We start from the raw sequence: 23722 nt of genomic DNA, 5'->3' as shown, positions 1-23722 counted from the left end.
AAATATAGAAACCAAATTGAATCAAACTCAAATGTCAAGGGTAAAATTGTTATATTAAAAACCTAGAGACTAAATTGAAACCAAACTCAAAACTTTATGATGAAATGTGGAACATTTTGAAACATGGGGACCAAATAGAAACTAGACCCAACACATAGAGACCAAAAGAAGATTTTTCCTAAAATTTTTAGCAGAATTTTTTAACACGAGAAGTTAAAAAGAAAAAGGTTTGAGAAAAAAGTTTGAAAAGATAATTTGAAGGGGACTTTTTGAAATAAAAGGAAGAAAAACGTTTGAGAAAATGTTTTGGTAAGAAAATTTTGAAACTTTTAAAGAAACAACTTCTTCCAAAACTTGAGAAAATATGACTAAGAGTTTTTACTTGCAAAACTTGAGCAAATTCCAGAATATATTGAAAAAAGAAGAATGAAATAGAAAAAAACCTGATGTAGCAGAAGTTGAGAATTGGGGTTTGTTTGTGCATGAATCCCACCTTGGTCCAAAAAGCCCAATAATATTTAATTTGAAATTAGAGAACCCTAAAAGTAATTAGAATCATAACAAAAAAGGTCTAGTAATTTCGTGCACATAATTAGGCACACTTCGCACAAACCTAGATTAGTTATATGTGATGTTCCTTAATTTGTTCTGCAATTTGGCTTCCACAAAGTATGCCTAATTAGAGAATTAGTTCAACATTAGAAAACTAATAAGTCCATAATTAAAAAGTATTTGAGGAAATAAAATGAAATAACTAACCATTTCTCACTCAAATTGCTTAGCTTCAAGAAGTATGATGAACAAGAAGATGTCTAAAAAGGCCAATAGAAAAAACCCTAAACCCAAGTAGGCATAAAACAAACCGAGAAGATTAACACAGAAGGAAAGAAGGTAATTAAAGCGATTAATTAACCTCGAACGAAAGAAGAAGAAGAAGAAGAAAACTTGGGTACCTATTACCACCCTTCTCTTACCATACAAAATGTGTTATCCAAAGTAGTCAACCAAGAAATGCATTAAATATTCCCTACAAAACTAACAAATTAATATTGTTTACAAAAATAATATACAAAAACTAAAACTAAAGAGTAATAAATTAAAAGAGACATAAAGTCGATGAAATAGAAAAGAGAAAAAATACATAAAACTTGAATAAACAACACAACATTAGAAAAGTAATGTACCTACAACGAACAAAATAAACTAAAACAACATCACATAAATGTCGATAAAAGAAGGACAATAAAGAGAGAGAGTGCAATAAAATTAACAATGGGTACAAAATAAAATAAAACTAAAAGAATGTCTCACAAAGAACAAATTAATAGCATTCTTTTCGCCATATTAACTTAGGTACCCCCGTCTATGTTTATATCTCAATGAGAAGTATTTTCCAGGTAAAACAAAGTCAGAAAGTTTAGAATGGAAGTAGGAAGCCCAATCATCATGCAATAAGTTTCATCTTACTATCTGTTTTGCCCATTAAACCTCAGATCCAAACTCAGCAAAAGTGAATCAATTGTCCAGGTTAGCAACAACATCCACTTTTCCTATCTATTTGATTTGGTTTGATCCTTTACATGACATTTTCTACATTATTCCATGTTAAACTAGCAGTAAATACTAAATTGAAAAGGCTCAAGTTGTTAATTCTTTTACATACATTCTTAATATTCAAAACCAAAGACTCAACCAACCATCAAAAAGAAAGAAAAGGAGAAAAGTAAAGGTACAAATAAACAACCTTACATCATGCTTTGTGTGCTCTGTTATGACTGAAGAATTTATAAGTTATTTGTGTATTATGACACAAACCTTACATCATGACACCATGTGGAAAACTTTTCCGCCTACCTCGATGGTCATGTGGGGGATTTGGCTTCTTCAACTGCTAAACCTCTCTTCCAAGTTGATTAAACTGTTTTTTAATTATTGGCTTAAAGTCATCGCATGTCTGCTCCACTCTGCATATGGCCCATGTTACACACTTCCATTTCACTAAGATCCCTACGACATGGTTTGTAATGTGGGAAGAAACTTCAACATAACCCCACCCACCCACCACTACCTACATAAATATGGCCCATGTAGGGGCCGGGTTTCTTCTCGGTTATCTGTCACTCAATCAAACACGGAACAAAAACCCCTACTATTTCATTCAGGCGAAAATCATCCTGGTGTGTAAAGCTTAGAAACAGAACGCATAGGGGAAATTTAATTTTAGAAAAGACCGAAAGGGAAAACACTAGGGTTCGTAATTTAAAACCCCTACTATTTCACATTCTCGATAATTTCTAATCCCCAAACAGAGGAAAATTTCATCTCTGAAAAAGGGAAAGGGACAGAAGAGAAAGCATACCTAATTAGAGAATTAGTTCAACATTAGATGATGATATGAAAAAACCCTAAATCACAAGAAAAAAGAAAATTAACCAGGGGAAGAAGAAGAAGAAGAAGAAGAAGAAGAAGAAGAGTCGGTTACCTGCTTTAATTGAAGAAGGAAGAAGAGGAGAAGAAGAAGAAGAAGAGTCGGCGGCTACCTGCTTTAATCGAAGAAGGAAGAAGAGGAACTTCTCTGCCTTTTATAAAGCCGGCCATATATCCGTTGCACTCTTCTGTAGTGCTGTGGTGATGTAATAATAATAATTTGATCCAATAAAACGGGTGGTCAAGTAATTTTAATTATTATTGACTTTGGTCAAAAACTTGTTCTTTTTTCAGTTCCGTTTTCAAAACTTCTTTTCAAATCAATAATAATATGAAAAATTTCCCTTACAATAGCCTCGTCACTTTTCAAGTTTACAATATTTTGGTCTATGTACAGTCAAAATATTTATTTTAGTCTTTAAATTTTTTAGTTTGTTCAATTTGATCTCTAAGCTTTCATAAATAATAATAAATAAATAAATTTGAAATTGGAAATTTATTCATTATCCAGCGGGAGCGAGAAAGTGGGAGAGAGCGAGAGCCACACCAGCGAGAAAACGGGAGAAAACGAGATTCTGAGAAGAGAGCTGCGCGATCGAAGAAAGAATCGGAGAGCGAGAAACCCAGCGAGCGATGCTAGCGAGATTGAGGCTGGCGAGAGTAGAGAGAGCGAGATCCCTGGAGAGAGCGAGATTGGAGGAAAATTGGATAGAGCGAGAATTGTAGCAAGGAAGTTGGAGAGAGCGAGAGTAAAGAGAGCTATTCTTAGCGAGACAGTAGGAAAGAGCGGAAGCGGGAGCGGGAGCGAGCGAGAGCGGGAGAGAGCGAGAGTGGGAGAGTGGGAGCGAGCGAGAGCGGGAGAGAGCGAGAGAGCGAGCGAGAGCGGAAGAGAGCGGGAGCGAGCGAGAGAGCGAGCGAGAGCGGGAAAGAGAGCGCGAGAGAGCGAGCGAGAGCGGGAGAGAGCGAGAGAGCGAGCTAGAGCGGGAGAGAGCGAGAGACCGAGCGAGAGCGGGACGGGAGCGAGCGAGGGAGCGGGAGCGAGAGCGAGAAAGCTGGAGAGAGCTGGAGAGAGCGAGACGGAAGAGAAAATTTGAGAGCGAGAGTGGAGAGAGCGGGATTTTCAGCAAGAAAAGCTCCAGAGTAAATTCCTAGCGAGAAAACGGGAGAGAGCGAGATTTTAAGAGCAGAGTGAGCGAGATTTGGACAGAAGCGCGAATTATGCGTTGAATTTGGCCACGATCTTATAGATTATACATGGAAAAACCCTAAAATTGAATACAAACAAAGAATGATGACGTAAGGGCAAACATTAGCCAATTGGCAAAACGATAAGTGTGTAAAAGATGGAACATATATATATATATAGCAAATTTCAAAAAATTAAAATAATATATAAAAATATGTGCTGGAAAAATTAAAAAAACAAAATTAAAATTATATAATTTACCTAATTTTTATAAAAAATTAAAATGAAAATAATAGGCAAATGTATATTAAAAAATTAAGTAAAAAGAAAAATTTTATTAGATGACCGATTGACCTAAAACCTTAAGCTCCTAGGTGAAACTAATTTTAATATAAAAATACGTTAACACTTCCTAGAAATTTGAATATTAATTTGGGAGGAAATAACATTTAAAGAGTTTGAATACATGACTTTCTATTTTGATATCATTTTAAATAATCATCGATGGATCCAAAAGTTCAAATTCTTAAAAGTAAATTTAATATTATACAAATACTTTGACAAACTAAAATGCAATTAAAAAGAAGAATTGAAAAAAAAAATAGAAAATGAGATCAAAAGAGCATTATGTTTTTAACTGGAAATCAAGAAATAAATAAATAAATAATGGGTAAATTGATATTAAAAAAAAGAAATGAAAAGATGCCGCAGACATGGTACAAATATTGGACAACCTAAGAAACTAGGTCTAATTTAATGAAAGTAATGGGATGTGACACCTCAAAAACCCTAACAACTTTTTAATTAGTAACGAACACGAAATAACAACAAATAAATTATATAAATTAATTACAACTTAGTTCATGTCTACCTAAGAGAAAAGATAATAAATCAATGATAATGTAAAATTTTGATCTTTTGGTGTTTGTTTACTTGTGTTAAGCATCTATACTCACACATGGGGCCTACTTTCAAATCTGTAATAAAAAATGCAAACTGATTTACAAATGGAGTGTGCTCAATTCAATTGTGTCTAGAAATTATGTTGTATCGTTACCGTTATCGTTATGATTATTGTCCCAGAGGAAAAAATATGAATTTTGACACTTTTACTGATACCATTACTGTTTGACCTTCAGAGCTAACCATAACAGTAACAAGATAAAAAAAAATGCAATTACATTTGCTATTCATACTCATTACAATTAATTCATCAATGAAATTTTATCACGATTTGGTAAATATCGTATGAGTCTAACTTAATGAAATTTAAAGTTCAACGTGATAATTTGGAGTAAATTTTGAATTTTTCAATGCTCTTCCTTAGGGATGTCCATTTACCCCGCGAGGTCCACGCCCTGAACGGGATGGAAAATCCCGATTAGACGAGGAATGGGATAATTATTTCCCCATTGGCTAAACGGGGACGGGGATGGGATATTCCCCGTCCTCGTCCCCGACCTCGTTCCCACCCCAATGAATATATTATATAATTATATTTATATAATAATAATTACTTCTTCTTCTTGTTGTTGTTAACTCATATTCTGTTTACATAAAAGTTTTATTTATATAATAATAATTACTTCTTCTTGGTATATTATATAATTATATCTATATAGTTTTTACAAAAATTCTGGTATTAAAAGTTAGTTATTTTCTAACATTTCAACCTTTTCGTACTTTAATACATTTCTAAATTGTTTTAACATTTAAGACTTTCTATCTTAAGCCATAAATGTTGTAGTATTTAAATGAAAAGTTTGACTATGATATTATAATATTTAAATTTTAACTTTTAGAAATTATAGGAATAAACTATATTTTTACACATAGTATTATCTTTATAATGAATGTTTATTTTAAAATAGTTTATGAATGTTTATTTTAAAAAGAGAAATAAACGAAGATGAATAATATTTTAAATTTGAGATTTTGAAAGGAAAAAATTGAAGTGAAATAACTTTTTTTTTAAATTTGGGAAAAATATCTTTTTGGTCCCTATGGATCTAATTTCTATTTGATTCTCAAGTTTAAAAATGTTACATATTTAATTCTTAAATTTTGAATTTACTTTCAATTTAATCCGTGTCAAAATGTTACAATTTTACCCTTAAGATTTGAGTTTTATTTCAATTTGGTCCCTAGCTCTCAAGCTTTTACACGTTCAATTTCAATATTCATTGGGGTGGGGCAGGCAAATCAAACATACAAAAGAAAAAATAAAATCAAATCAATTTCAAGAGAGGGAAGGCAATCATAAAATCAAATCAAACATACAAAAGAAAAAATAAATCATATAAGACAATATATAAAAGCATTCACCTAAAAATGACGTTAGTGTTTAAAAAAAAGTAATAAACGATATATCATATAAAATAAAATTAAAGAATGACACACAATCCATAGTTCAATAGAATACCATATACCAAATAATAATAGGATCAAATATCATAACATACGTTGAGGAAGTTATCTACAACTTTTTTTCTTCTAAAAAAAAAGTAGTGAATAAGAAATGTGTTAAATATTTATGTGCAAAACTAGCAAATTGATCCTTGAATGAAACTAAGAGAGAGAAGGGAGTGACTAAAATTGTCAAAATCACTTTCGTCGTTTTCAAAATTAGACATTTTCAAAATCACTCAAAACAAAAAAGTTTAAAATAGTTTATGAATGTTTATTTTAAAAAGAGAAATAAACGAAGATGAATAATATTTTAAATTTGAGATTTTGAAAGGAAAAAATTGAAGTGAAATAACTTTTTTTAAAAATTTGGGAAAAAATATCTTTTTGGTCCCTATGGATCTAATTTCTATTTGATTCTCAAGTTTAAAAATGTTACATATTTAATTCTAAAATTTTGAATTTACTTTCAATTTAATCCGTGTCAAAATGTTACAATTTTACCCTTAAGATTTGAGTTTTATTTCAATTTGGTCCCTAGCTCTCAAGCTTTTACATGTTCAATTTCAGTATTTCATTAAATACTCACTCTCAATCATTGGTCACTGCCTCTTAATTAATTTGAAATAACTATGAAGTGAAATTTTAAATATGATGAAAAATAGTGAAACTTAATTAATAATTATATTAACTGTTTTAAATTTATTTTATACACAGACATTATAGATAAAAAAAATGAGTATTTAGTAAAAGATCGAGGTTAAAAGTAAAAATCTTGAAATCTAGGAACCAAATTGAAACAAAATCAAATGTCAAGGGTAAAATTGTTATATTTTGAAACGTAGAGACTAAATTGAAACCAAACCCAAAACTTTGGGGACTAAATGTGGAACATTTTGAAACATGGAAACCAAATAGAAACTAGACCCAAAACATAGAGACCAAATTATTAAAAAAAATATTGGAATGAAATAAAAATAAAATCAATATATGTATAAATAATTCTGTTATAAGTAATAAAAAATATATTTTACAATTAATAATAAATTCGGGTTGGTTTAGGTTATATTAGGTGAAATCATGAACTAACCCAACCCATAAAATTTTCATTTATTTGAATCCAACCTAACCCAAATGAGTTGATAACCCAACCTAAACCGCATGGGTTGGGTTGGGTCGATCAGTTTTTTCAGGTCATCGAGTTTTTTGAACACCCCTTGTAACGACCGGATCCTTACACATTATGATCTGACCGCTACGACATGCATACTTAGACTTTTCTATCATGAGATGAGTTTTGGTGAAAATTTCAAAGAACATATCTAAATTTTATTAATTAGATAGAAAATCTATATAAAAAGTTTATTTATTAAAACACCAGGATCCGTAAAACATTAGCGCGGTGGTACAAAATGCATGTGCCTATAATAGTGAGTTTGATGGTTGGCCATTTGAGCGATGTCCAATTCTGCCATCTACGCTGTGTCCTTACCTAAAAAGTCTGTAAAAAATATAGGATGAGTATATAATAGACCCAGTAAGTAGTTCTCACGTAGGGTAGTGACCAAATACACAATCACAAGCAACATGTCATGAAAATATATGATTGGGACCGAAAACATATAATAACATGTGGTGGTCGGTTATGCTTCCAACATAAATCTCTCCGCCCTGATAGAAAGATGAGGACCTAAGTGAAAACTAACCCATCTGATGATTAGCAGGTCATGCAGTCAGTACGGCCAGAGTCGCATCCAACATCAACCATTAGCATAAACGTAATATTGGACTAGAGGGGTGCAACCATACATACCCTGCTAGTCCCTAGCATAAACATAACGTAAGATTAGGCCTGGAGGGGTGCAACCATACATGCCCTGCCAGCCCTGGAAGCATAAATTTCTCTGCCCTGATAGGAAGATTAGGACTTAAGCGGAAACTAACCCATCTGATGATTAGCGGATCATGCAGTCAGTAGGGCCAGAGTCGCATCCAACATCAATCATTAACATAAACGTAAGATTAGATTGGAAGCATAACTTACACCTAATTAAAACTTGATTTTAACGTAATCGTGAACAAACATAATGCATGGGATCCCTTGTAGAGAAACGTGTTCTAAATATGTAATGCAATATAACAATTAACATAACCATGCAACATAATAAAGGTACACTACCATTGGTAGTACATTTAAAGAGAGGGTAAGATAAACTACTTACCTTGACTGTGATCTAATTATTCCTTATTATTCTTTATGATTTGATCAGTAGAGTTTTCCTTTCTTAAACTAGAAGGAAATTTGGGCAGCACCTTACCCGAGCTTTTGTCTTTTAGCCTCACAGAACTTCCTCACTCACACTTACTCTTTCACACGATTCTTTGTTACTGAGATTTGTTTGAGAATGGGTTAAATCTTCGGCAAAGGGTCCTATTTATAGTAGTTTTCAGCTCTTCTCAGTGTGACAAATCATCGTACAGGTGGCTTCTTTAAAATTACTTAGGGTTGAAGGATTCCTCTCAATAAGACACCTAATCTTGGCTAACGTTTGCCCTTACGTCATTATTCTTTGTTTGTATTCAATTTTAGGGTTTTTCCATGATAATCTATAAGATCGTGGCCAAATTCAACGCATAATTCACGCTTCTATCCAAATCTCGCTCACTCTGCTCTTAGAATCTCGCTCTCTCTAATTTTCTCGCTAGGAATTCGCTCTGTCCACTCTCGCCTTGTCGAAATCTCGCTCCGTCCAAATCTCGCTCTCTCTAGCTTTCTGGCTGGGAATCCCGCTCTCTCCACTCTCGCTCTCAAATTTTCTCTTTCGTCTCGCTCTTTCCAGCTTTCTCGCTACAATTCTCGCTTTCTCCGATTTTCCTTCAATCTCGCTTTCTCGAGGGATCTCACTCTCTCTACTCTCGCCAGCCTCAATCTCGCTAGCATCGCTCGCTGGGGTTTCTCGCTCTCCAATTCTCTCTTCGATCGCGCAGCTCTCTTCTCAGACTCTCGCTCTCTCTAGGTTTCTCGCTGGTGTGGCTCTCGCTCTCTCGCACTTTCTCGCTGCAAATCTCGCTACAATTCTCGCTCTCTCCAATTTTCCTTCAATCTCGCTCTCTCCAGGAATCTCGCTCTCACTCTCGCTTTCTCCAATTTTCTCTTTAATCTCGTTCTCTCCATTCTCGCTTTCTTCAATTTTCTCTTATTTATTTATTTATTTATTTATTTATCATTGAATTAGAGTCTCGCTCTCTCCACCTTCGTTCTTTCTAATTTTCTTTTATTTTTATTTATTTATTTATTATTTTTTTTAATTGTTTCTCTGCTTCCTAAATTAAGGTTAGGGTATTTATATTTATCATCCAATAAATTTCAATATTTAATTTCCTGTAGTGTATGCGTACAAATCTGAGTTGTTACACCCCTAGTTGCAAATATATTAATCAAGCCCAAAGTAAGATATTAAACCATGCAAAAGAATTTATTAATATAGTAAAATTTAGATCAAACTCTTGGTGTCTATCAATGATGGATCTTGTCACGGATAGAATGATAGAAATTATCACTTATTAATTTTACTATATTTACAATTCTTTTAAAATGTTGTTATATACTAATTATTAGTCCTAATGGTGTTACTCAATGCAATTACCTTTTTAAAGATCCAACTTAATTGTTCAAATTGTAAGTTTCTTTTAACTCATGAGTCCACTCCAATTCAACTATGAAACATTTGGGTTGGTTCAAGTTACTCGAAAAATTTATTAAAATTTTTGTTTTAAAAAGAAATAGATGTTAATAGGTAAAAAGTCTATTTAATTTTTCTTACCTACTGAATTAAATTTAGCAATTCAATTTCAATTTTTATTATCAAATTTTATTTCCATCTTAAAAAAGTATTTTTTTTTAAGAGTTGCTGAAAATAAATAAACAAAAAAACTATAAATTAAATAACATTAAGATATATATATATATATATATATATATATTTTAAAATTAATATTAAGTTTGGTTAGTTAAGATTAATTATTCTAATTGAACTATAACCAACATAATCTATAGAGTTTTCATTTATTTTAACAAATAAGTTTAAAACCCAAATTAGATTGAGTTGATTTGGATTATTTGAATGTTAGAATTTTTTGAACACCGGTATAAGCCATGAAAAATTTTATGGGTTCTCGTATGCATTTGAGAGCAATAAGAATGTTTTAGGAGATTGAAGAGACGGAATTGAAATCGAGGTGGATAACAACAAAAATATGGTAAATACTTCTCGTCCCCGAATTTTGGATCTAATTTCTATTTGGTTTTTATGCTTCAAAATATTACTCTTTAAATTTTTATTTTAGTTTCGAATGTTATAATTTTATCTTTGAGATTTGAATCTTGTTTCAATTTGGTATCTGATTTTATATTTTTAACATTGATTTTTATTAGACGCTCACTTTCGATCATTGAAGTTAATGTCTATTAATTAATTATAAATCGTTTAATTATTTTAAATTTATTAACATATATTAATAATAAATATGAAAATTAGTATTTAAAAAAAATTAAGGTTAGAAATATAAATTTTAAAATTTAGGAACAAAATTAAAATAAATATTTTTTTTCATATAATAAAATATGCAAAAGGAAACAAAAACGTAAATTAATAAATAGTTGGGGGCACTTGGAGTTGGAGGAACCCACTCGAATCACTGACTCCAACTCCACTCAATATTCTCTCTCATGTAACCGCCTGAGGTGTTTTATTGGATGGCTTTAGGGGTGAAAAAAAGGGAAAAAATAGAAGGGGGAGAAAATAAATAAATAATAATTTTAAAAAGGGGATAATTACAATAATAATAAACTATGTTTCAACAAAATCAGTAAAGGATGTGAAATAAAATAAAGAAAAATGAGATGAGGCTTTCTTTTTTTCATCGTTAGACAATTTTTTTTAATAATTTGATGTTATTTTCTTTATTTTTCTTAGTTGTGTTTAGAGGTCCTAAGCAAAAGGGTTTTTTATCTACTTGTTTATTTTACAGATTTAATGAATTCATTTGAAATAATTATCTTTGTTTCAATAAATATTTTATTTTATTGGTCAGAATGTTTTAAATGTAAATATGCATATAAGAGTAACGACTCTTGTCAGAGTGAAAGGTCGGGTCGTTACACTAATGTTTTCATAAAAAAAATCAGAAAAAAAAGTTAGGGCAAGGTAATAATAATCGATTTTTTTCTCTTTTTTAATTTAAAAAAAAAAAACTGTCAACTTTTTGTTGATATTGTTAAGTAAATACATAGATATACTAGGGATATAAATGAAAAGAAATTTCTTCATCTCAACTACAAATATCCAATTAGTCATTTTTGCAAATACTTCAATAGTTGTATTTTTCATTAGCAAAATTTTTGTTGTTACTATACATCACAATTTTTCTTAAAGATACTTGTACATTAATTTTAGTAACATTTTAACCACTAAACTTTAATATCTAATAATTTAGACAATGTACTTTCAAAAATTCCAAATTTAATCCATGATTTTTTCTTCGACCAAAATGTTGAAGATTTGAATTCTCTACCTATGATAAGGAAATAAATGACAATGACAAGAGCTAGAGCTAAAAGTCTTGTTGAAGCATTAAATGTTTACATCCAAAGTAAGTTTTCAAATTATGCCGAAGAGTTGTAATCTTTTAAGTTTAAGGCCACCTAAGAGATGCTGTGAAAATGAAAATCTAAATTCATCCACATCCTTAATGCCTTATGTACCGACTTAATTTCATGTATTTACATTTATAAACGACCATGTATAGAGTTGAAGAGTTTTTTTGTTGGACCTCGATTATATAGGTGAAAGGTTGTGTTCTTTCATAGTGACATTTCATTTAGTTTAAATTGTTTTGTATTTTTCACATTTGAAGTAGAATTGAAATTAGAATGATTTTATTATAGAGTTTAGTTTCTCAAGCTTTTATGCTTTTTTTTGTATTCTTGTGTTTAGAATGCCTAAAACTTTCAACCTAGTTTGATCAATTAGATTGGGGAGACTTCCAAAATCTTGAAGATAAATAAGTTCTCCTTTCTTTCTTATCTTTAATCAAACTTTCCAAGCCAAATTTATTTAACATTCTTGGGATTGATTATCAATTCATTATTCAGGGTTATTCTTATTATTGTTTTAGGGACCACCTTGAATAAATGAAGTTCTCAAACATAATTGAGATAGTTCAGTCATGTATCTATGATCAAAAGGTTAGAACTTCAAGAGTTTAAATACTATTTTGGTCCTTATATTTTTACTTTTGTTCATCTTAATCCTTGTAATTTTAAAATGTTCATTTTGGTTTCTATACTTTCAACTTTGTTTCATTTTGGTCCATGTATTTTTAAAATGTTCACTTTGGTCTTTGTGCTTTCAAATTTTGTTCTTTTTAATCCTTGAACTTCTTAAAAGTAACCATTTTCACCCCTTAAAAATAAACTAAAAATGGAAATGAATGGACCAAAATGGTCACTTTTTAAAAGTACAAAGACCAAAATGAATATTTTCAAAGCATCAAAATGAATCAAGGTTGAAAGCAAATGGAATAAAATAAATAAGCACTAAAAGTACAAAAACCAAAATAATATTTAAATCCCTTCAAACTACCCTTTTAAACTATTAAAAGAAATGGCAAAATAGTCAATGATGCGAATAATCTAAAGCCCAAAATCAAGGAATTTTCTTCCGGGCTATACATTTCGGCCCAAGAGGCCCAAAATTTGTGGGGATGTTTGGTTTCTTACTTGGATAAACCAGTTCTTTTGTTTTCTTTCTAATTTCATTTTTTTATTTTTTTAATTGACTTTAGTTTTTCTTTCCTTTCCTTTTTTCTTTTTACTTTTTAGAATGCTTTTGAAATCTAAATTTTAAATACAATAACAAGTTTTTTTTTTTCCTTTTTTAAAAGATGGCTGTGAAATCATATTAGAAGGTAATGGGCATGTTTTTAGAAACAAAAATTTTATAAGTATGTTTCCTATTTTATAGGCGAGCTTAGATTGTAATTTTTTATCTTTCACTTATAGTTTTGTGGTTATATTTTTTTTGTGTTTTCATCTGAGACTATAAGGTCCTCTTCTGTTTATTGTAATACGAGATAAAATCATAGTCTCGTATGTAGAATTATTGATAAATTTTCACCAATATTAATTACATAGTCGACATTGCAACATTTAAAAGCAAATTAAAAGGCACATTTTGTTGGTGCATTCTTATTTGTGTATATGATTTCAAAAGTGTAATCGTTGAGTCTTCAATGTTGATTTTTTTTTTTTTACAATCTAGTTCGACAAATGGCTAAATCACAAGTTCCTTCAACTTCATTCATTTACTCATAATTCATGTAGAAGTTGTGTTTAATTCATCTGATTTCACTTTTTTCAACCGACATTAAAGCCCAAAATTCTTGTAGTGCTTGGGACGTTTTAGTTATGTCACAAATTTTAATAATATTTTAAAAAAAATATTGCAATGCAACTTAATCGTACTATATACTAAAAATGTTTATAAAATCCATCATATCCACTACAACAAAATAATAGTAATAATAATAATAAAAGTCTACAATTAGTGATCTCAAGAAGAAAAAAAAGTCCGGCATATAGTCATCACCTAATTGGTGATCTTGAAAAGAAAAATGTTAATATAGTCATCACCAACAAACTCCAATTTAGTCCTACACACATAATTATATATCAAATTATTTTCAAACACAATTCACATATTCTCAAAAATTTCAAAAGTTAAATATCAAACTTAAGCAAACTCACCATTTATATAAAATGATTAATCCATTTTATATTATGAGTCAAAAGTTGGTTTAGATGATGAAAATGACAATTCAGATAATTTCAACCCTAATTATCACAAAAAAAAAAAAAAAAACTCATCATATCACAATAAACATAAATTCTCAAACACTCCCCCTCCCCCTCTCAAAGCACCTAATAACAAACATATAACATCTTCCTCAAGTAAAAAATCATACATATTTTGTAATTCTTTTTCTCTTCTCCCCTACCTCCCCCACCCCTATCCCACATTCACAACACCCCCCCTCCCCCCTCTTCCACATCACATTCACAACAACAAATATTTAAACATTAATTCTTTCTTCCCTCCCCCAACCACTTGTTCACAACAAGGAAAAGAATGAAATACCTGATCAATAGTTATCACATAATAACAATTATAAACATATTTTGCAATTGTTCTTTTATTCTCCCCCCTCCCGCCCCACGTAGATATTTATTTACTCCCCCATCCCCAAACCACTTTTTTCACAACAACAAAACATAAATATTGTTCCCTTCCCCCCAACACAGACAAAATATTCAAAACTACATCACCAATCACAATCAATTGATGAAATCACTACACTAATTTGACTACTATGAACATAAGTGAAGTAATGCAATTACCTTAGTAATAGAAGAACATACTTCAGTGATTCTTTCTAAAAATTCATTCATTTGACTAAATTTTCTCTCGTATTTTTGATGTTAGACTTTCTAACGCTTCTTCTACAGCAGCTCTATTTCTTTCATTCTCTCGATGTTCACTCTCCATATGTTCTTCTGTCTTTGCAAGGCGTGCCTCTAGTGATTGGACATAATCTTGTCAGTAGTATAAGGATAAAGGAGAGATACCTTATCCTGGTGACACTACGGATATGGCCAGCTTTGTAAATAGTTGCAAATGTTATAACGTGCTACAGATGGTCTAATCCTGACCATTCATGTGGAAACATGCGAGCGGGGGTATCCTATACAAAGAGTTTATATAAGACTGGACCACGAGATGATTAATCTCTTTATATAACGCCATTGATAATTGAGACTTACATTTCACTAACATGACCATAGGTGACATGACCTTAATCCTGAGTGTTTTGAGAACGAGCCTATGAGGGCGGTCCTTTGATTAGTATGGGTGAGAGTGGCCAGATTGCCAACTCAACAAACTTACCTTTTTAGGGATTTGTCTGATTGGGGAGTTGAGAACTCAGTTACACAAAACAGAATTCACTTCTTCCCCAAAGCAGGGGTAAGTAGATAGATTACACCCTTAAAGGCTGATTCTGAGTCTTGAACATAGTGGCCACATCCTCTCTTTGGAATAGAGGACTCAGTCATAGTAGGACTATGACTTAATGTTCATTAGAGGAATCAGTGGTACTGAAGGAGTTAGATGTAACTAACAGTAAATTGGCCTAGCTGTACTTACGAGCGATTTGTGAAGGGTTATCGCACTATTGATTGGTTAATATGGACACATAAATATATATGTAGTGAGAAAAGTGTAGCTGTCGGTCTTTATGGAGTGCCCGACAGTTAACGGATGGTGAATCTCGTGACTAAAGAGTTTAGTCAGCTATTCACGTATCGTTAGAGCTTCGAGCTACAGGTCCATAAGGTCCTCTTAGTAGCTCAATGGGTTCAAGTTGAGAATCAAATTTTGGGGTTGATTTAAAGTGTTCAAATTAACAAGAAAAATTCAATTATATATGATATAATTGGTATGATGTATGAGATACATCAAGTGGAGGAATTAATGTAAATATGATTTACATTAAGTACACCATAAAATAGAAGAAGAACTATAGTTTGTATGTTTCATGAGATGAAATATTAAAATTATATGTTATAAATATAATATGGTAAGTCGGTTATCATATTTATTTATAATATATTAATTATATGATAATTAATTTTTTTCTCTAATAACCGATTGAGTTGGAGGTTATTGAAAGTTTTATGGTAACCGTGAGATAAAAAGGAAAATTGTTTTCCTAAATCTAGTAGCTGCCTCATTTGAAAAGTTCTCACAGAGACAAGCTATCAAGTGAAAGAGTTTCACTAAACGATAGCGTTGACAAAGATAAACGATCGTGTAGAGTTGACTATACGATAGTCATCAGCTAATCGTTGCTACACGATTGAGTATTATAGTTTATGCAATAGGCTGCCGTTTACTAAAGGATCGAACACATCGTCTATACGATAGACCAGCTTCTTATATCCCACTTGCTCGATCGTCTACTCAATTGTAGACCTACAGTCTCTTCCTCAAGTCAAGATCATATAGAGCCCATAACTCCTGGATTCTCACACCGAGAATACCAAGGTAACACTTGTGGTAGTGTGCTACTCTGTTCGTGAATCGAGTTTGATTCGATTGGGTTCGAGGAGCTGTTGGTTATTCGCGTTGTTCGTGTGGTGATCGTTGCGTTCGAGTATTGCAGTTTGTGGACGCGTTGTAGACTGTTCAATGGATTCTTGAAGAATGGTTCTTCAAATGTATGCATCCTCTATCCCTTGTATCATCGTTTAACATGTTGTATTTTCTGTATATGCATGACCTGTTAGTTTTCTTTTTAGACTGTAATTGTTTTATGTTTAATCTTAATGGAATTTGGAACGATCCCTTCCGCTGCTCATGGAAATCTTCGTGTTTGATTTCATTCAATTAGTCAATCAAACAAAAGGTAATGAAGTTTAGAGTGTTCATAAGTACATACCTCATGTATGGATCTACTGCTTCACAATTGCTTAAGACATACCAATGAGCCTTTTGTAATTCATCACCTGATAGTTTTTTCATACGTGAACTACCAATTGGACATGCTTTTTGTGAAAATATAGGTAGATGTCCAATAGTTTTCGATGTATTATAGTCTATCGTATCATCATTCCGAACCGTATTATTGAATTTTGTTTCAATACCATGTAAGTACATTGAACAAATGCCAATGATTCGTTCGCTATAAAGGCTTCTGCAATTGAACCTTCAGGACAAACTTTATTTCTTATATATTGTTTCAGTGTTCTCAAACTCCTACACGTGTGTGTATATTATGAAATGGTTTGATCAATTAACATACTTTAATGATTAATTAAAAATCTAAAAATAATCATACCTCTTAATTGGATACATCCAACTATAATTGACAAGTCCAACAAATTTGGCTTCCTTCGGTAAATGAACAACTAGATGAACCATAATATCAAAGAATAATATAAAAATATGTGCTGGAAAAATAAAAAAATTAAAATTATATATATTAACCTATTTTTTTTAAAAAAAAAATAAAATGAAAATAATAGGCGAATGTATATTAAAAGATGAAGTAAAAAGAAAATTTTTATTGATGACCGATTGACCTAAAAGCTTAAGCTCCTAGGTAAAATTAATTTTAATATAATATAAATACACACTTCCTAGAAATTTGAATATTAATTTAGGAGGAGATAACATTTAAAAAGTTTGAATACATGACTTTCTATTCTAATATCATTTTAAATAATTATCGATTGATTCAAAAGTTTAAATTCTTAAAAGTAAATTTAATATTATACAAATACTTTGACAAACTAAAATGAAATTAAAAAGAAGAATTGAAAAAAAATAGAAAATGAGATCAAAAGAGCATTATGTTTTTAACTGGAAATAAATAATATATAAATAAATAAATAATGGGTAAATTGATATTAAAAAAAAGGTAATGAAAAAATGTCGCAGACATGGTACAAATGTTGGACGCAACAACCTAAGAAACTATGTCTAATTTAATGAAAGTAATGGGATGTGACACCTCAAAAACCCTAACAACTTTTTAATTAGTAACGAACACGGAATAACAACGAATAAATTGTAGAAATTAATTACAACTTAGTTCATGTCTATCTAAGTGAAAAGGTAATAAATCAATGATAATGTGAAAAGTTGATCTTTTGGTGTGTGTTTACTTGTGTTAAGCGTCCATACTAACACATGGGGCCTACTTTCAAATATGTAATAAAAAAATGTAAACTAATTTACAAATGGAGTGTGCTCAATTCAATTATATCTAGAAATTATGTTGTATCGTTACCGTTATCGTTATGATTATTGTTCCAGAGGAAAAAAAATATGAATTTGACACTTTTACTGATACCATTACTGTTTGACCTTCAGAGCTAACAGTAATAGTAACAAGATAAAAAAAAAAATGCAATTACATTTGCTATTCATACTCGTTACAATTGATTCATCAATGAAATTTTATCACGATTTGGTAAATGTCGTATGAGTCTAACTTAATGAAATTTAAAGTTCAACGTGATAATTTGAAGTAAATTTTGAATTTTTCAATGCTCTTCCTTAGGGATATCCATTTACCCTGTGGGGCCCTCGCCTTGAACGGGACGAAAAATCCCCGATTAGACGGGGAATGGGATAATTTTTTTTCCGTTGGTTAAATGGGGACGGGGATGGAATATTCCTCATCCTCGTCCCCGACCTCGTTCCCACCCCGGTTTCCTGTCCCGCCCCAATGAATATATTATATAATTATATTTATATAATAATAATTACTTCTTGTTGTTGTTGTTGTTGTTGTTATCTAATATTCTGTTTACATAAACAAAGTTTATAATAATACACTAGAAGAAATTCGGGCTTTAATGTCGATTGGCAACCGACATTAAAGATAGTGTTATTAGAGCCCTCTAATGTCAGGTTCCTTTAATGTCGGTTTTAAACCGACATTAAAGGACTTCAATAACACCAATAACATAGCCTCCAATGTCGGTTGCCACCGACATTAAAGACCTTTAATGTCATTTGCAACCGACATTAAAGGTTTTTAGTGATTAAAGCTTGTCGGTTGCAACCGACATTAAGGTTTCAGAGATGCAGACCTAACAGACTGAAGGTTTCGAAGGGTAACTAGCTACACATACTATCTCTCCCTATTCATTAGATTTTTAATATAAGGTTTAAAACGATTGGACATTCAATATGGTATTATTATCTATGTGATGTCGGGTACCCAAATGCAAAGGGTTTTTTGGCTCCATAAAGTGGCGAAAGATATCATCTTTCAGAGCGGCATGGAGGAGGTAATGCACCAACAACTCCATGAGAATTCTTTAACATGAAGCACTCTTCTGACATTGAAGCCCAAATCTATCCGTTTTATCAATTATTGTCCGTTTTTTAAAAGTTCCCTTGCCAAATCCATTTTTTGGGTAAAAAAGTATAACATGACACATCATCATCGAACAATATGGCTATGACATTTAATCCATAAATTCTACTATAGAATTATAATTTAAAAGTCGTACAATAATTCAAGCCTTGAAAACAAAAATTACAAGTAATACAAAGATTATGATTTTACAAGGGCAACCGAATCTTCCGTGTTAGGGCAACACAATTTTATTTGTCTACAAATTTGGGAGGGTTTGAGAGATTAAGAGATGTAATATACGTTGTTGAGATGGACTTCATTATCAGGATTCTTCTTCTTCAGCTCATCCAGCAACTACAGGAGAATTGGAAAGATTTAGAATTTAACTTCAACTTAACAAGTAATGTGCCTGAGATTAAGAATTTAACCTTAGGCAGACTCTGATCTAAGGAGAAAAATTAATATTATAACCATAACCACATTTATATAATCATATGAAAGGCCAAATGTTAATGAAACTTCAATATATCACACATATTGAAATGTGCTATAGTGTGATCAGAATACAGAAAAAAGAAGTGCCAACTCATATGTAACAGTAACACAATCAAAATAACCACCCTTCTCTTACCATACAAAAAGTGTTATCCAAAGTAGTCAACCAAGAAATGCATTAAATATTCCCTACAAAACTAACAAATTAATATTGTTTACAAAAATAATATACAAAAACAAAAACTAAAGAGTAATAAATTAAAAGAGACATAAAGTCGATGAAATAGAAAAGAGAAAAAAATACATAAAACTTGAACAAACAACACAACATTAGAAAAGTAATGTACCTACAACGAACAAAATAAACTAAAACAACATCACATAAATGTCGATAAAAGAGGGACAATAAAGAGAGAGAGCGCAATAAAATTAACAATGGGTACAAAATAAAATAAAACTAAAAGAATGTCTCACAAAGAACAAATTAAACCAACCACCGTGAAAATAATTCAACATTTGGTGCAAAAATAAATAAAATAGGACCAAATAAGTATAATCATTTTTGACACTTTTGTGGAATTTAATAGAGAAAGGGTCACAAAATTAGAACCCATAGTGCAAATAGAGGAAGAACAATGTATCAAAATAAATTCTAGAAGAAAAAATTGAACATTTCATTGAAAAGAAAAAAATAAGCTAAAAAAAAAAAAACTCATGGTGCAAAAGTAGAAAAACAATTTACCAAATAAAACCCTATAAAATAAAAAATAAGTAAAAATTAAATTAAATTAGACTGCACAGGATGAAGAAATAATTGAACCATCCATTAAAAAGAAAAATTAATTCTAAAATATAACCAAATAAATAAATAAAATAAAAACCACAAAAAAAGAAAACTAGAACTAAAGACAGAAAAATAATCTACAATCTGTCAAACAAAATCAAAACACCGAAGAAAAAAGAAAACATATAGGACAAGCAGTCGTCAAAATCTAATGTACAAAATACGAGGGAACTAAAACCGTCACAAAATAGATAGAGAAAAAGAAGGTATAACTTTTTCACCCCAAATTATAAAGAAAATCTACATTTGATTTAAAACATAAATAAAATAAATGACGTTTTCAAATATAGAAAAATGAAACAAAATATTCACAAATATAACAAATTTTCACTGTCTATCTGCGATAGACCGCGATAGATCGCGATAAACTAATATCTGTCAGATAATAGTCTATAGCGATCTATCACAGATAGACGGTGATATTTTGCTATTATTTGTTAATATTTTCAGCATAATTCTACATTTGATTTTAAAAATTAAATATAATTAATTTTGTTTTCAAATATACAAAAACCAACCAAAGTATTTACGAATATAGCAAAATTTCACTGTCTATCTATGTTAGATCGTGATAGACCAGTATTTGTCAAATAGTGGTCCATCGTGATCTAGCGCATATAGACTCTGATATTTTGCTATTACTTGTAAATATTATCAGCAAATTTGTCATTTAACCCTAAAATAAATGACACACAAAATACAATCAATAATAGAATTCAGCTCTGATAATAGAAAAATAAATCAACCCATCTCTTACCATCAAAGAAGTGTTATCCAAAGTAGTCAACAACAAGAAATGCATTAAATATTTTGTACAAAACTAACATACAAAAAGCAAAATAAACTAAAACAACTTCACATAAATGTCGATGAAAGAGAGACAACAAAGACAGAAGGCTAATAAAATCAAATCAAACGTACACAAAAGAAAAAAATAAAACATGTAAGACAATATATAAAAGCATTCACCTAAAAATGACGTTAGTGTATAAAAAAAAAAAAAAGTAACAAACCGATATATCATATAAAGTGAAATTAAAGAATGACACACAATCCATAGTTCATTAGAATATAACATGTACCAAATAATAATAGGATCAAATATCATAACATACGTTGAGGAAGTTATCTACAGCTTTTTTTTTTTTTTCCCTAAAAGAAAAGTAGTGAACAAGAAATGTGTTAAATATTTATGTGCAAAACTAGCAAACTGATCCATACCTGAGATGATTAAGAGAGAGTAGGGAGTGATTAAAATTGTCCAAATCACTTTCGTCATTTTCAAAATCACTCTCGTCATTTTGAAAATCCCTCGAAACAAAAAAAAATTGAAAGTGATCTTGAAACAAAATATTTTGAAAACAAATTTGAAGAGACTTGTCAGAAAATATTTTGAAAATAGTTTAGGAATATTTTCTTTAAAATGAGAAATAAACGAAGAGGATTAATATTTTAAATTTGGCATCTTGAAAGAAAAAATTGAAGTGAAAATAACTTTTTTTAAAATTTTGGGAAAAATATCTTTTTGGTCCCTATGGATCTAATTTCTATTCGACTCTCAAGTTTAAAAGATGTTACACATTTAATTCTTAAATTTTGAATTTAGTTTCAATTTAATCCCGTGTCAAAATGTTACAATTTTACCCTTAAGGTTTGAACTTTATTTCAATTTGGTCCCTAGCTCTCAAGCTTTTACACGTTCAATTTCAATTTTCATTAAATACTCACTCCCAATCATTGGTCACTGTCTCTTAATTAATTTGAAATAACTATGGAGTGAAATTTTAAATATGGTGAAAAATAGTGAAGCTTAATTGATTATAATTATATTAATAATTTTAAATTTATGTTATACAAAGACACTATGGACAACAAAATGAGTATTTAGTAAAAGATCGTGGTTAAAAGTGAAGATCTTGAAATATAGAAACCAAATCGAAACAAACTCAAATGTCAAGGGTAAAATTGTTATATTTATAAACCTAGAGACACAATTGAAACCACACCCAAAACTTTATGACGAAATGTGGAACATTTTGAAACATGGGGACCAAATAGAAACTAGACCAACCACATATAAACCAAAAGAATATTTTTCCTAAAATTTTTAGCAGAATTTTTTAATACGAGAAGTTAAAGAGAAAAAGGTTTGAGAAAAAAGTTTGAAAAGATAATTTGAAGGGGACTTTTTGAAATAAAAGGAAGAAAAACGTTTGAGAAAATGTTTTGGTAAAAAATTTTGAAACTTTTAAAGAAACAACTTCTTCCAAAACTTGAGAAAATATACAAAACTTGCAAAACTTGAGCAAATTCCAGAATATATTGAAAAAAGAAGAATGAAATAGAAAAAAACCTGATGTAGCAGAAGTTGAGAATTGGGGTTTGTTTGTGCATGAATCCCACCTTGGTCCAAAAAGCCCAATAATATTTAATCTGAAATTAGAAACCCTAAAAGTAATTAGAATCATAATAAACAAGGTCTAGTAATTTCGTGCACATAATTAGGCACACTTCATACAAACCTAGATTAGATATATGTGATGTTCCTTAATTTGTTCTGCAATTTGGCTTCCACAAAGTATGCCTAATTAGAGAATTAGTTCAACATTAGAAAACTAATTAGTCCATAATTAAAAAGTAATTGAGGAATAAAATTAAAAACTAACCATTTCTCACTCAAATTGCTAGCTTCTAGATGATGATCATGAGATGTAAAAAAGGCCAATAGAAAAAACCCTAAACCACAAGGAAGAATAAAACTAACCAGAAGATTAACAAAGAAGAAGAAGGTAATTAAAGCGATTAATTAACACTGACGAAGAAGAAGAAGAAGAAGAAGAAGAAGAAGAAGAAGAAGAAAACTTGGTTACCTATTACCACCCTTCTCTTACCATACAAAAAGTGTTATCCAAAGTAGTCAACCAAGAAATGCATTAAATATTCCCTACAAAACTAACAAATTAATATTGTTTACAAAAATAATATACAAAAACTAAAACTAAAGAGTAATAAATTAAAAGAGACATAGAGTCGATGAAATAGAAAAGAGAAAAAATACATAAAAGTTGAACAAACAACACAACATTAGAAAAGTAATGTACCTATAACGAACAAAATAAACTAAAACAACATCACATAAATGTCGATAAAAGAGGGACAATAAAGAGAGAGAGTCCAATAAAATTAACAATGGGTACAAAATAAAATAAAACTAAAAGAATGTCTCACAAAGAACAAATTAAACCAACCACCGTGAAAATAATTCAACAAAAATAAATAAAATAGGACCAAATAAGTATAATCATTTTTGACACTTTTGTGGAATTTAATAGAGAAAGTGTCACAAAATTAGAACCCATAGTGCAAATAGAGGA

General features: G+C 30.6%; 1 long non-coding RNA gene across 1 annotated transcript; it reads right to left on the bottom strand.

Annotated features, from left to right (window-relative positions):
- Positions 1 to 19096: 19096 nt before the first annotated feature.
- On the bottom strand, positions 19097 to 22933 carry LOC150030524 (uncharacterized). Its single transcript, XR_016526705.1, has 3 exons — positions 22871 to 22933; positions 22702 to 22781; positions 19097 to 19363 (listed from the first exon to the last, which is right to left on the bottom strand). It is a non-coding gene; the product is annotated as an uncharacterized LOC150030524 (long non-coding RNA).
- Positions 22934 to 23722: the final 789 nt, after the last annotated feature.

Source organism: Benincasa hispida, unplaced genomic scaffold, assembly GCF_027475165.1.
Source record: "Benincasa hispida cultivar pf3 unplaced genomic scaffold, pf3_genome.v1.1 HicScf1848, whole genome shotgun sequence".
Taxonomy (NCBI): Eukaryota; Viridiplantae; Streptophyta; class Magnoliopsida; order Cucurbitales; family Cucurbitaceae; genus Benincasa; species Benincasa hispida.
This window is presented reverse-complemented; position numbering and strand designations above follow the sequence as displayed.